A 13,116-nucleotide genomic window follows, 5' to 3' on the forward strand; every position below is an offset into this window, starting at 1 on the left:
GGAAAATATTTCTTTAACAGCTCCAAAGAGTAAATGATGAAGTAGCATCCTTGCCTAAAATAAATGAATATAATGGCTAACTGCTTTGAGCTGACCTCTGAGGCAAGTATACACAGGACACTTGTACGTTCCTCATCAAATCATTAAGAAGCCAAATGACAATGACCAACTGCTGTCTCTGACATTTATTACATATGAAAGGCATTTAGGAGATGTAAAGACCAGGCAATCGTGAAACAACTGTAGAGACAGAAGACTGAGAGCGTGGACAGTGACATTCAGCTGCACGGTTATGCCAGCAAAATGGTCAGTGCCCTTTAGTTTGAGGCTTTAATTCTAATGTAGGCTCAAGACAGGAAAAGGCCACTATGACATAGTGGTGGAATGAATATGTGACTTGGAGTCCTATGTCCGGGCTCTGGGTCCCTGCTCTGACATTTTAAACTTGTTGATCCTGAGCAAGTCAGCTAACCTCTTAGAGCCTAAATTCCTCCACCTGTAAATGGGAAATAACATGAGCTTGTGCTCCATTACTTTAATAAGTTGTATAGTTCAAATGGCAGAAGCACTGTAAAAGTAGGTCATAAAATATAAAACATCGTGCAGACATTTATTATCATTGTATTAATCATCAGTGACCTCATTCAGTTCAAAACAGTGCTGTTTTGGATCATGGCTTTATAACCTCTGAATTCTGGGTTTAGAACATCCCATATCCTCAACAGTAGTAAATGTCTATTGGAGGGCCCGAGAGTAGTTATGTGACTTGATGTTAAAGGTGATTGTAAATATAGCTCTACAGACACAGATGGTTGGAAGGAACACAATCAAAAACTTACCTAGGGAAGAGCCAAGCCCATTATTAATGTGAAAATACTGACTTTTTGGTGAGGGAGATAGATAATAAAGAGTTTCAAAAAGTTATAGAAAAACGGAGGCATTGGGACCCCAGGCAGCTTGTCACTGTGAAGGAAGAACTATTCAAATAGTATGTGAACAGGGACCAGCAGGACCAAGATGTGAAGGCCACCAGGAACTACCAGGTGCTGCAGGTTGCCAACTGTGTGCATGAAAATTGTCAACAGCATGGATGAAAGTTCCCCTTGCTTCTTGGTAGAGGGTGGCATCGGTGATAAAAAAACAAAACAAAACAAAACAAAAAAAACCTACAAAAAGTAGGGGAAAATTAGTGTCTCAAAACTGGGGACTTCCCATCTTCGCATCTATAATTGCTTCCAGAATGCTCACAGAAGAGGTTGCATTCTTGAGGGTCTCTCGGATGTGCTTTGCACTGCTCCATAATGAGGTCTTTGGGTCCATCTCATGTTTATCAGCCTCTGCGTGCTTTATTGGCTTCTGGTGCTCAAATCACAACCCCATACAACGCTTCCTTTACCCTTGGGTTCTCTGACTTGCAATCATGAGCGTGATTTCATATCCCTCAGGCCCACAGCAATTTTCTCCAGCCCCAACTGCCACATATCCTGCACTCATGGAAAGGGAGATCAGACAGAGATAATTTATGGTAGTGAACAATAAATATATAATTCTCAGCTTCCTGACAACCAAAGCAAGCAGAAAAGTTAATGGTTTATATCATACTCACCTGGTTTTGGAGCATTGCATGGTCTCTGAGCACCTAAATTTGTTTGGCTCTGAACTCCTCTCCATCTCTAACACGTTCTCTTGCCCCCAAATGTACCTAGTCTGGGACTCTTCACCTCCTATTGTTTCCTGCACTAACTCCAATCTCTAACCCTGTGCAATTGTTTTCTTGATGAAGGATCCTGGAAAGTAAATGGCTGAATAGGTAAAACTTGTAGAAAGCTCAATTTTATCTTTGATTTTCGAGGCTTAATAGGGCACACAACAAGAAAAGAAACAACACAATTATGAATGTTTCCACCTGTGCTAAGTAGAATGCAAATAGGCAGACCTACCTCAGCAAAAATTTTTTTCCCAGTAAAGAAACATATGGCCTGACCATATTTCCCTAGGGTTAGCAGAGACTTCTAAATTTTAGCAAAATATTGGAGATGATTGTTAGAAAAATTAAAGCTGGCTGGTTAGAAAGAATTTAGGGAGATGTGGTGAAACCCCAGGGAACTCATCCTGCATGCACTCGCTTGGTTCATTATTTGTTTGTAATGACAGGGCTTCATGAAGCTTTCGTAGAAGTTCTTAATGGGGAGGTCATTCAGCAGACATCTTCATAATGATTCAGAAGACCTTCAGCTTGCAGAGGAATATAGCTTTACTGAGAACAGAGGGTATTATGCAGACACGTCCTGCTGAGGAACTGCTGGGCAGATTGGTGTCCATATGAATTCCTTTGGCAAGAGGAACTAAAAGTTCTGGATTCATAAAGTTAAAATCTGGTAACAAATGAGCTTAATGAATCAGAGAAAGGCAAACTTCAGCTGTAGTTTGTGTGGGATGTGTCCTATTAACATTGAGGGTGGCTATTGACGTGCACTACTGCTGAAGTGTGGCTGAGTCAGCCCACACCTTTGATCAGGGCAAAATTAGGCTTCAACACGACAAAATTCTATGGTGAGTGAGACGAACCAGAAGTTTTAAAGATTATTTTCCTTTCTCTCTCTGTTTTATTTGCATTTCCCTAATTCCTTAATCCTAGAATGAATTTGTTTTTAAAAATATGATAAAAATTTTAATATACAGCATTGATTTTTAGAATTTAGATTTATGATCAGTTCACAGATTTGCTTTTTACAAACAGATGATGCAGAGTGGTCTAATAAACCTGGTGATGCAGGAGTTTACTTAGGATGGACTGAGTCATTCTCATTGTGAAACAGAGTTCCTGCTGCCCTTTCAGTCTCTAACTCTGCTGAAATGAAAAAAGAATTTGTGCTAATATTTATCCAGTCATTTAATATTTTATAATGAACACTGGCAGCTTTTAAAGGGCCTACGTAGAGCAGCATACACATTTCTGTTTGTTTCGTCATGGACTTGGGATTTTTGTGCCGTTTTTCACGGTTCTCTAGTTTTTAAATAGATTAGTGTGACACTATAGAACATTTCTCCTGAGTGGGGAAAAATTGGCAGCACTAAGTGTCTGGCAAAAATAAGGGTATATCTCCCAAATAAAGAGTATTTTTAAGGCTTTGGAAATTAAAGCCCCACATTCTGCCTGGCCATACTGGCACCATTAGTTTCCTGTATATATTCCTCTTTTGCCCATTTTCACTTGTCACTAACCCTGAATCGCACATACACCCCAAACCCTAGGTCTCTTGACTTCTGACGAATTCAAAAGAAACCTGAATAAATAACAAAATGCCTTTAAAATTTCTGTATGTTTTTATCGCAGTCTTAGAAGCAATGGCAAAGAGGCATTTCCTTCCGTGGCACGTGGCACTGGCATTATCCACAGGGCCCAGGCTACAGGACTGCCCGCTGGCTTCACCTGTCAGCCCCCCCCCAACCCCCCGGCTCTGCTCTGCCCTCCCCCGCTCCCCTCCCGGTTTCAGGATCTATTGTTCCTTAGATTGTAGCTCGCTGCTCTCCTGGCTCTTTCCTCTTTACCGCGTACCCACGTCAGGGTAAGGAAGGCCCTGGAAGCGCAGCAACCAGCACGCTCCTGAAACTGGCAGAGAATAAAGACGGAGAATATACAGTGTTTTTAGCTGTGTCAAACGGATCCAGATGCGATCTAATGCAGATTTAGAACTCAGACCCTAGATCAGGAGAATAGGTTATTACAAACCTCTGTCCAACCTGCGGCCCCGGGGCTGTGTGAGGATTGTTATGAGGACCTTTTTGCTTATCTGTGGAGGCGGATATCAGGAAAAGTACACACAGACCATTTTCCCCCCTCATTAGCCTTCGTTAGTGTTTGTACGTTACTGTTAGTGTATTTAGTGTGTGACATTCCCCACCCCAACTTTTTTTTTTTTTAATGTGTGGCAGAGAAGGAAAAAGGTTGGACACCCCTGCTCAGACCTTTTCCTCAGCACTTCCTGTCTCCTGTGCTTTGCTGTATGCCATTTCCCGGGGAAACTAGTGAGAAGTGCTGGGGCTATTCCGGAGTGGGGTCCTGACCGACTCTTCGGAAGAAGGATCAATACCCTAACCTTTTTGCCACCAGGAACCAGTTTCATGGAAGAAAATTTTTCCAAGGATGGGTGTGTGTGTGGGACAGGGGACATTGGATTCTCATAAGCAGTGCGCAACCTAGATCTCTCCCACGCGTGGTTTACGGCAGGGTTCCTGCTCCTCTGCGAAATCGAATGCTGATGAGATGTGACAGGAGGCGGAGCCCAGGCCGTGCTGCGGAGCAAAGGGAGCCATGGGGAGTGGCTGCAGACAGACGAAGCTTAGCTGCCGGCTCCACTGCTCACCTGGCGCTGCACAGCCTGGCTCCTAACAGGCCTCTGACACACGTCTGTGACCCAAGGGTGGGACGCAGGGCTCTGGGGCAGTGCATGGGCACAGAGAGGAGCTGTTGACGCCCCCTAGTTAGATGCCAAAGTTTGGGAGAGCAGTTCCACGCTAGGTGGGGAAAGAGTAAGATAATGGGGCAGTGGATATACGTGTTTATTTTGAGAGAAGAGAAACGTCTGTTTATTCCGAGAGAAGAAAGAGAGGAATTTGTTGATGTGAAAGAGAGGAGAGTGAAACAATGCCAGAGAGGTGTCACAGTCGAGGTTCGGAGCCGGCAGAGACTGAAGGGTAAAGACAGCGAAGGCACCCAAGGGGGAAGGGAGGACACTGGAATCAAGCACACAATACTGGAAGAAGACCTTAAAATCTCATTGCACTGTGGTTTTATTCAACTTAAGAAGATTTTCCTAATTTGTTTTTCTGCCTATTGGTTGTGACAGGCTTCTCTTCCCTCTACGCCCCTTGAAGGTGGGATCTGAGTTTGATTTGCCCTTATTGTGGAAAATGTGGTAAGCCTCTGGCACTCCCACTGCCCACTGGTTGGGATACAGCACACACCCAGAAGGCCACCCAGATGAGGGAGCTTCTGTGTTGAGGGAGCAGAGGATGAAAGACTTAATCAGGCCCTGGAAATTTTGATGACAAACCCAAGTCCACTTTTGGTCCTGTTACCATCTATCTGGTTATTTAAGATGAATTTATTTAAATATAATCAAGTGTGATCCTCTTGACTATCACCTTATCTTTTATCATCATGACTAAAGCTGTATAGTATGTGGTCTAGGTCATAAACCATAAATTACATAAACAAACAAATACTATAATTGGAAGCCATGTTCCCTGTGGAAAAATTAGACAATGCAGATGAGTCAAAAGAAAAAAATGTGAATCAACTATAATTTCTTTTAGGAATATCAATAGTTATAAGTATATGTGTATATATACACATTTTGGTAGGTACCATATAGGTTTTTGATAAATTGTTTTATTTAATAATTTTTTTTTCTTTTTTTTACAAAAGTTTATTCTTAAATGTACAATAGGTTCTAAGACAACACTTTATTTTAGCTACAGGTGGCAAAAGATGTTATGACAGGGAATATAGATGTTTAAATAGGAATCAATCATCATCATCTCAGGCACAAGGAACAGCTTACTTTTTGCCAGATTTCTTAATTCCACCTGTGGCAAGGGGACCCTTCCCCGCGGCCTTCGATTTTAGTTCCTCGAGTTTCTTCTGCTCCTCTTTTTGTTTCTGTTTGAACGCCTTATCTTCCTTGTCCATCTCCTTGGCCTGCTTCTTAGGCTGTTTCAGAGGCTTTTTCTTGCCACCTTCGCGGCCGGACATGGCGCTGCCGCCCCTTCTTCAGACCCTGCCACTGGAAACCAAATTGTTTTATTTAATAACATAATGCAGATATCTTTCCACAGCATTAGGTTTCAGGGAGATGTCAGCAAATGTGGCTGAGAATAAGTTATTTTGGAATAAATCCATACTTTGAATCATGTATTCTGTAACTTGGAAATCAGATGTTTTGAACAAATGGTATCATTAGTCAGAAAAAATACCAAATTCTTCCTAGGAACTTGAATAATCATGAAATATAAAGCTCCTCATTGTAGAGCTCAGTACAGGAAAAGCCATTTGGAAGGCAGGACAAGAATATAGTTTAACAGCATGCTTGCTATATTCTACTGAGGAATTTAATAATGATTAATGAATTGATATTTGTAAAGCAGCTCACAAAACATTCAGGTTTAAAATTCCGTACTATATTATCCATAAATACTTGTTTGGGACTTTTTTAGCCTTTTATTTTTTCAACAAAGAAGAAAAAATGTCCTTCAGGGTAGAAAAATGTCTAATGTACTTTCTAGTTCTTAGGTTTGAATTCCTATTGTACTGAAAAACTAAGATATTCCAGAAAATGATTTAAATGTCAGAATTACAATACCTGATTTATTATTCACAGCATAATTTTTTATTAAATACACTTTCAATCTCATTATCATTTTTTAAACTACTTAGCTCCAATCAAAATGAAAATGCCCATTTCTTCATCTTTATTCATGCCTTTCACATATCAGTGCCCTAGGAAGAGGCTTTCTTCATTTTTAAATGAAAAATTCTGGGTGGCTCATTATATCTGAAAGATAAAAGAATGCAGTGTACATGAATGATGGAAAAGCTCTATAACAGCAACTGCTTGCTTCATCGTAGTTTGCTGCCACAGAATTGGACCTGGCAGTTTCGTCTTCACCAAACCTTTTGGCTCTTTTGCCAGTGTCATTTACTCTCGCCTTTTTCTAGTGGTCTAAGTGGGTCAGCTGCCCGAGCCTTGAGAACACATGTATATTTTTTCCATATGCATCATAATTGGGAAGTTTTCCTTCCAGAGTAACACTAGGCTGAAAATAAAGCTCTTTAAAAGACTGTAGTCAGATAGCAGAAAGTTGTTTTCTTTCTAATGGGTGAAAATGGAAATGCACATGCAAATGAAGTGTATTTAATAGACCCTGAGAAAACTTAGATGTGTGATACGAAAACATATTTCCTTCCAAATCCATGCTTTCCGGAACTTTATTTTCAAATAACAGAAGTCTTGGGAGGAAATGTGAAAGGACGGGTACTACTTAAAAGGTCTGGGGTATTGAAAAATACATATGCATTCCCAGATGAGACCTGTACCTTATAGCAGGACTGTCTTATGACACAGATTTGAGTTGATTTGATTTGATTTTGTGACTTGGCATAAGAGAAAAGTCAACACCCTGTTCTATAGGTGCCATCTGGTTTTGGTTGATCTTAGTTGTTTGAATGACTGTTTTTCTTCAAATATTTTAAGTCACGACTAACTTTTATTTAACAAGAAATGTTCTGGTTAGTTTGTGAACCAGAAATCAGAAGTTCTGAATTCAAACAGAAAATTAGATTTCAAGAATGCAATAATGATTAATTCATTTCATATTTTAACAGGCTGATTTGTAATTGCGTTTATGCTCCTAGGATATAAACTCCATTTTTTATTTGGTCCTTTAAGGGCCAATGTATCGGGCCATAGTTGTTTTTAATTCTACTTCATTTTGACATTTCAGAAAACAATGGCATGAGATTTATTATAAAAGTTCTGACCAACAGGTTATATAAAAAAAGAAAAACTAGATTTATTGTAAAAGTAAATTCTGTCTCATTAATAATAAAAAAGATTATATATTTTAAAATATAACCTAAACATCAGAATTTATGTGATATATTCACACTTTAATTGATAAGATTTATTTTATTTTTGATAAAAATCACTCTTTCCCAAATTAGTCTGATTATAAACATTACTGGAATGCTTGTTAAAAATGCAGATCCCAAGCCTGGTCTGGTGAGTGCATATCTCAGCCATTAGGGAGGCTTGGGCAGGGGGATCACTTGAGGTCAGTAGTACGAGGCCACAGTGTTCTGGGATTGCACCTACAAATAGTCAATGCACAACCTGAGCAACATAGTCAGACTCCATCTTAAAAAAAAAAGCAATGCACAGATTCCCAATCCCTTCATTTTAATCTTATCTGTCTGGAGCCCAGGTTAATAATATCCTTGGGTGATTTTTAAGACTCAGAAGAAGTAGAAAACACTAGAACAGAAACAGTCTCCACTCCTGGGACATATTCAGTTAGTTATCTGGGAAAATTTTCAAATGATTGCAATGCCCTATTAACCAGTCTCTGGGACCTACACTTTATAAGATTAAAGTAAAAATCTTACTTCACTAGAGAATATTATGATGAGAAGTGGATTAAATGATTATGTGAAAGAGTCTGTAAATGGTAGCTAGAATTCCAAGACAGCTAGCAGCTCTACAAGGGTAAGAGACATCTGTGTCTGGTCATCTCTGTTAGCCCTGGGCACAGGGACTTCTGCATATACTTGGATACACAACTACTAATTGAGTAAAGTTCTTCTGGCTGAACTTTTAATCTTCAAACGTTGAATTCTTGCACAAATGGACTTCAATAATTAGTTATGAAATACAGCCTAATAATGGTTAAAATTAACACATTTGAGAATACATATGAAAGACAACTGATGAGACCAGGGGGTGACTGCCTCCAAGACAGCCAAGATGAAGTCACAGAGGGCTTTCCTCGAGGAACCCAGAGTGGTGTTCATCTGAGCAGTCATAACTGGGAGCCTTTGACCAGCAGCACATGTAGAAATCACCTTGAAGAATGCCCATCTCCACTCCTAGGGACGGTACAGGACAGCAGCCAGGCTTTCAGAACAGGACGGCAGAATCCCTTACCTCCACCTCCCACCCATCCATTTTGCACCTGGTCCTTGTCAAAGCACATACTTATGTGAGTTAATTTTGGCCCAACTCCTCCTGCCCACATGCACTTCCCCTCTGTTTGTCAGCCACAGCCAGTGGGACTTTGGCACTCTGAGGCTGTCATTTTACTGCATGACCACAGTAGCACCTAATGTGGTGCCAATCACACAGTTGTGGCCAGCTAACACTTGGAGATGATGAATATAATAGAGAAAGAAGATGACCAGGGAACATCACCCCTTGATATGTAGGAAAGGAAAAGGTAATCATAGAGGACAGAGAAATGTCAGAAACTTTTTGCATAGTTTTCATTTCTGCCTTTTATAGAAATGGTCAGATGTGAGCACTTGGCTAGAACAAGTCTCAGCTGTGAGAGGAGATGGGCAGGCCAACTAGGACAGGCAAAGAGGTAATTAAAGAGTACCTGGAATGTCTGTGTACAGTGGAACTAGCAGAGCCAGACGACTGGCAGTGTAATGCAGTGGAAAGAGAATTGGATGAATGGTCAGAGCATCCAGGCTCTATTCTCAACCCAGCTTACTTGTTAATTGAGTTACCTTGGGAAAAAGAAGGTCTCTGCACTTTGCTCCTCATACCTGCAGAATGGGGGTAATATTATCTTCCTTATAGGATTGTTATTCAGAGTAAATGAAATAAATCATGAGGTACTATTAGGACCTAGGACATATTTAATAATTGCAGATGTCACTGCACAGCTGCCGATTTTTGCTTTTGAGAAATCAGGAAGGACATTTCTCTGCAAGATAGCAAGCAGAGTATCAGCTTACACGGACACCTGGGAAACTAGTGGAAGAAACCATTAAGCAATTGATTAGTAACAGTTTAAAAGAACCAAGATGTTAGGAAGCAACCCATATGGCTTTAAGATTAAATGGTGCCTTTCCAATTTTATTACCCTCTATAATTGAGGAACAGCTTTAAAAGGTAAGGCTATGACAGGTGGAATCCTGTATGATTGTTAACTGGCACACTGAGCTGCTCGAAACTCTCAGTGTCATCTATTTATTTTTGGCATGATATGTATGACTGTATTTATTAACTGGTAATATAGGTAATATACTGTATGTGTGCCTTGTGTTACAGAATTACAGAATGATAACAGGGTAAGCAGTAAGCTCAAGGATTTCATAAAAGATTGATCAATTTGCCAGGATTTCTTAAGACTTGATTTGACTACACCACAGACTCTGAAACAGTGGTAGTCAGTAACATTATCAAGAACAAAGGAAATCAAGCTATTTGTAATCAGTATCCATGACTGATTGAATTGGAATAGCTGTGCCATGATTTTTACAAAATGTCAAAGTGCAGCAGAAGGACAAGAAATCTTCCTTGTCTGGTGACTGGACCTGGGTGCCCTGAGAACAGTATTTTTCAAAGTGTTGTCTGCTCATCATCAATAGCAGAATCATCTGAAAAACTTGTCCAAAATGCAAACCCCTAAGCCCCCTGGCATACTTATTAAATGGAAGCTCTGGGGTGTATCCCAGAATGCGAATCTATCAATTGCCTTAGAGAATGCAATTCTCTCAGAAATTTAAGATCTGCAGAGAATAATATTATTCGATATAAAATAAACATTCTTACTATCAATATGAGTCAAAGAATTGAGAATATCAGTGAATATTCAGATGAGTATAAATGTGAGGGGATAGGTACTGTTCTAGAAAATTGAAATACAAATCAGTGATTCTGAAAAATTTCAAAGTGAGTTGTTCAAAAACAGAATGAACTTTTAAAAATAATTTTATTTTTTTAGAGACAGAGTCTTATTCTGTTGCCTAGGCTAGAGCATGTTGGCTGGATCATAACTCACTGCAGCCTCAAACTCCTGGGGCTCAAGTGATCCTTGTACCTCAGCCTCCCAAGTAGCTGGGACTATAGTTATGTGGCACCTTGTCTGGCTAATTTTTAATTTTTTTTTTTTAGAGATAGGCTGGTCTTGAACTTCTGGCTTCAAACAATCCTCCCATCTTGGCCTCCCAAAGTTCTGGGATCACAGTCATAAACCACCACTCCCAGCAAAAAAACCATAATGAATATTAATGTTGAAAGGAGGACATACGTATGGAAACCAAAACTCTGTGGTGTCATTACAAGCCATCTCCTGGGATGGGGACTTTCCAGATCACCTCCTTGGAGGATCTTCACTCCTTTGTAGGTTTTTAATTTTTTTTTTTTCCAGATAGGTTAATAAATCAAATAGCTATACTACCTGGGGCTCAGTAGTTCCTATTCTAGGTTTCACCATAGAATCTCTTGAAACAACTTTTAAAAATACTGATTCCCAGGCCTATCCTAGTTTAATCAGAATTTCTACCAGTGGGTTTCAGGCATTGGTATTTTTTTTTATTAAATCATAAACACATAGATCATGTATACATTAACGCATAAATGCCTTCAAGTGATTCTACATTGGAGAACCAGGCTTGAACACCGCTGCGTGGAAAAATAGAGGCAGGGTGCAAGAAGTGGGGAGGAGAGATTAACATGTGTTTTTTCTTACTCAAGTATGCTTGTGTACAAAAATAGAATTTTTAAATAAATTTGAGCAAGTATGCCTAGATTAACAATGTTACTTAACATATTCAAGCTAGCAAACCAATTTTCTATTTGAAACACTCTTCAGTACATCTGAACCCTTCCTCTTCAGGTTTATTGACCTTGCCAAATTTAAGGTTGTCATCCTGAATGGGTATAATTTCCAAAGTCCTGAAGCTGGCCTTCCTATTTCTGTATTGATTATTTGATCTGTCCAGAGTCTAAGGTGTGAGGATGTTTCCTAGCCATCAATTCATTCCTGTCTACCTGTCAGGAGGGCTCTATGCATACATGCAATGCATTAGTCACCAATTTTGTCTTTTTTTTCCTGTATACTTTTTTTTATTAAATCATAACTGTATAAATTACTGCATTTATGGGGTACAATGAGCTGATTTTATATATAATTTGGAATACTTATATCAAACTGGTTAACATGACCTTTACCTCACTTACTTAATTGCTGTGTTAAGGCATTTATACTCTACTCTTAATAGATTTGACATGTAGCCTTGCATTATTATGCACAATAGGTGAGGTCTTTTTTCTGCTTGAGGTTGGGATCAGGTACCTGAAGGATTCGGAGGTCATACTGGAAATGTTGTGATCCTCCTAATTTGGCCATAACCACGGATGGCTGTTTCCTTATTATTGACTGATTGATTGTTCACTCGGCACATTTATATTAAACATCTGAAATATTCAGACATTAATGCTTCACTCAACCTTAAGTACAGTATGTCAAGATAGTGACATACGTGGTCCTTGTCTGATAAGCAGCTCACTGCTGCTGCTTTGTTTTGTTCTTCTTCTTTCTTCTTCCGCACAAACCTGCCTCTAACATTTGTGGAGCCTGGGGCCAGAAACAAATGGAAGCCTACTTACTATATGTCTAAGTATTTAAAAGTGATAAAACAAGCTTACAAACTGTTAAATAAAGTATGTTCTATTCTCCTACCTTGACAAATATATCCGTACAGGGAGCCAGAAGCTAGGTTCAAATTTAGAATTCTCAGATTCCTCTGAATTTTGAGCTAGAATATGGTGTTTCTGGGAGAGTCCACACCTGGTACTCCAGAACCACCTCCCTCTTTTTCTATTCTTACTTCTGGCTCCTCCGGCTCTGAGAGGGGCCTCACATGTGTGCTGAGGAGTCACGGGGCCCAGCTGTGCCCATAACCACTCCCCTGCTCCTGCAGCGTGGCTGCCCCTTGGCGATCCCTGGCAGTGTGCGCACCACTCTGACTAGCTCTGGGGAAGCAGACCCTGAGAGAAGGATGGTGTAGGCCCTGGGGCCATTTGGGCAGGGAACTCCCAGAGCATGGTCAGAGTAAGAGGCTGGGTACATGTCCCAGTGGATATGTCCCATTGGCCCCAAGGCGAGGGATGCAGCTACAGGGGCCAGAGTAGGACACATCTTATATACGGCATCCTCTAAAGTTGGCACCCTTCTTCCCTGAGTCTAAGGGTGGTTTAGCTTTTACTTACTTGCTTATTTTGCTAATTGAAAACTTTTCAAGCACCCATAACGTACAAGGAACAGCAGGTACTATATGTGTTGGTGTAAGACAAAGAAGGGCAAGAGACAGGTGAAGACTCCTTTTTTCCTCTTTTAGCCTTACTGGTTTCTCCATTGGTGTCCTTGGCATCTGTGCATCTTTTGGACCATTCTCCCTTGAAGGTCTCCCTGTCCAATCTATGTCATGAATGTGATAATGGAAAGCAAAGACAATTACATTTCCTGTCTAGGACTTCCCTGGTGCTTTAGGACATCACTGACTAGAGTCTGCCAGCGTCAGGCTGAGGACAGAACCGGAAGAGG

General features: G+C 40.3%; 1 pseudogene across 1 annotated transcript; it reads right to left on the reverse strand.

Moving 5' to 3' along the window:
* Positions 1–5,416: 5,416 nt before the first annotated feature.
* On the reverse strand, positions 5,417–5,791 carry LOC111722163 (annotated as a pseudogene). The gene has a single exon (XR_002771080.1). The product of XR_002771080.1 is annotated as a translation machinery-associated protein 7 pseudogene (transcript).
* Between the last annotated feature and the right edge of the window lie 7,325 nt (positions 5,792–13,116).

The sequence above is a fragment of the Otolemur garnettii genome, unplaced genomic scaffold (assembly GCF_000181295.1).
Source record: "Otolemur garnettii isolate 467f Iridium unplaced genomic scaffold, OtoGar3 scaffold00222, whole genome shotgun sequence".
Lineage (NCBI taxonomy): Eukaryota > Metazoa > Chordata > Mammalia > Primates > Galagidae > Otolemur > Otolemur garnettii.